This window comes from Leptosomus discolor, chromosome 7 (genome assembly GCF_034619465.1).
Source record: "Leptosomus discolor isolate bLepDis1 chromosome 7, bLepDis1.hap2, whole genome shotgun sequence".
Classification (NCBI taxonomy): Eukaryota; Metazoa; Chordata; class Aves; order Leptosomiformes; family Leptosomidae; genus Leptosomus; species Leptosomus discolor.
Window position 1 is genome coordinate 63607659 of NC_141397.1, and position 2804 is coordinate 63610462.

Consider the following 2804-nt stretch of genomic DNA (forward strand, 5'->3'; position numbering starts at 1 on the left):
AATAGCCATGTCAAGAGAACATGGGGTTTGTCTCTCGAGACTGCAGAGGGAAAGGGCTGCTGTACCTCCACTGCTTTGAACAAAACGTTTTCCATATTGGTAGACAATGCCTATACGGAATACCATCAGGACTAATTAACCCTGACTAATTTACCCTACTCATACGACTGTGACATGGGTACTACATTTATGCAACAGATGTGGCTGTGGTGACTCAGACTTCTGTCCCTTTCAGTCTTGACGAGAACTCTTTCTACCTAGAACAGAGCCTCATCCTCTGAGACATCTCCCCGAGCTAAAACACACCAGTAGCTCATAGCCTGAAAGATCATCATCTTCGTGGTTTCACAAAGAACTAAATCAAGTTCTCTTTTCTGGTAGCCGTTAAGTCTCTGAGTGACTCAGTTTACACACTTGGGAGACTGTGTCTCCCATCACAGCTTTGCCTTTTCTCCACAAGGAAAATCATAAGGCAGCTGATGAAAGAAGAGCTCTGACAACACGCAGGACTTAACAGAGAGGAATCCCCACAACCCGACATAATTTTCCAATCATAAGAGTAAGTACAAACTCCATCCAGGCTCAGGGCACTGTACGTGCCAGGGAATGCTTTAGTTGCACGCACAGGTACTATTTTTTGGATAAACTTATAGAAGTAGGAAAAAAAAAATTACCATCCCCTCTGCTCTGCAAGTGTATCTATCTATTTCTTTCAATACTCTTTATCTCATTTCAATAAAAATTAACTAGGTGAGCTTAAACAGTTTGGCTAGCAGCTTTTTTTTCCTCATATTCTCTAAGAGAACGGGTATTACTCTGAGCATATTTCCCTCACAAGCTGAAGCTGAGTCCTAAATGTCACAGTGAGCTTTGAGAAGAAAAAAAACACTGGGTATTTTGTAAATAAACCACTTTGGTTTAGTGGCAATTGTTGATGTCTCTGCCTTTCTAGAAACTTTCTGTAGTCTAATGACCTGCATGACAGAAAAGCTACAGAGATTTCTTCTGTATTTCTGTAGAGTCATTGTCACTGACGTGAGTACCCGATAAATTATTTTTTATAGTTAGGATTTCCCTGAAGAAAGACAGGGACATATTCTGATGGCCCCAGTATTTGGTGTAAACAAAATGTCTTGGTCTACGTTCAAACGGAGCACATCTATGGAATTTTCACGGCATCATTCCCTTTGCTGGTATGTCCAGTGCAAATTCAGGAATGGCTTTTTGCGGCTCACCACGGTTTACATAACACATAGGTAATGTTGCTTGTTATAAAGCATCCTGGAAGGAAGCTTTAAGTCCCAGAAGGGAGTTTACAAACATGTCTAACACCGATGACTATGCTCAAACGTGAGAAGCCTATCTTGGCAAAAGCTCGTGATTAGTCTGGAAACAATGGCCACCCACATCACCTGACAATGAGTTACAGCAGCTATACTGGCCAAAATCCACCGCCACTGAACCAGACTGTCGTCATCAAACTGGTAAGCGGTCAGCCTGTAAAAAATTCTGCATCTGCACTCTGCTGTCTGCAGAGTCCAAAAAATGAAAGCTATCTATTTTAGACCCAAATAAGCCAATCCGGCCTCTTTTCATCACGCTAAGAAACCAGAAAGATCCAAGGAATCCGATCTTACTGAAAAATAATTTTGCTCCCAATGTTGATCATCCGTGTCAGAAATACTCCCACTAAGTCTTGCTTGTGAACTTGGTCCAGAGTTGCTTAACAGCACAAATGAGGGTATTGCCCAATACAGGGGAATCCCGCAGACACATCTGCACACAGATGATGGAGAGTTTACCCTCCCAAAGAGGCTGCCAAAATACCTGCTGCTGTCTCCTGAGCCCGACTTCATTTTCTTTCCAAAATCAGTTGTACTTAGGGCCGAAGTCTAGTACAGAGAAGTGGTTTGGATTAAAATCCGGACCGCGCCAAACTTGACAGCTGCAGCGGCTCCTTTTGCTCAGTCTTTACTAAGTATATTTTAGCACTTCACCGCCGAGCCCCGGCCCGCCGCCGCCCCTCTGTTCTCCCCTCAGGTGGCTCGGGGCGGGGGGGGCGGCCACGTCCTTCCCGCGCCGCTCCGGAGCAGCGCGGGCACCCCCTTCCTGCTGCCGCAAGTGGAAGTTTTACTCAAAAAAAAACCCCAAACCACATTTTTTATTTTTTTTTTTAAAGTGGCATTAACGCGGGGCGAGGCGATGCCCCCCGGTTCCCTGAGGGGAGCGAATGCGAAGCCGAGCGGGAGGGATGGATGAGCCGTTGGGGACTTTCGGCTGAGGAAACAGCGGGCGCAGGCGCCGCGGAGGGCGGGGAGGGCTCGGCCGCCCGCCGCTCCTCCTCCCGGCCCGGCCAGAACCGCCACCCAAAATGGCGGCGGCGGCTGAGGGGACCGGCCGAAACACCTCGAAGGGCCCCGCTCCCCTCCCCCTCCCCCCGCCCCGCGCGCCGTCACCGCGCGCGTCACGGCTCCGCGCTACTCCCTCCCTCTGCCTTCCCTCTTCCTATTGGCCGTCGCCCTAGGGCACCGCAACCAATCGGCGGGCGCGGCCGGCCGGCCCAGAGCGAGGCTGCCCCTCTTTCCCCTCCCCTCCCCCGCTCGCGCCGTTCCTCGCTACCGGCACGTTCGGCCGCCGGCAGCCGGGGGCAGCGGGCAGCGCCGCCCCGAGCAGGCCGGCAGCGGCGCCTCCTCGCCTCGGCTTCTCGGCTCGGCGACGCGGGCCGCAGCCCGACAGGCTTCGAGGCGTCCGGGCGGGCTCGGCGGCGGCCGCGGCGGCGCCGGGAAGGGGGAACCCCGGCGGGC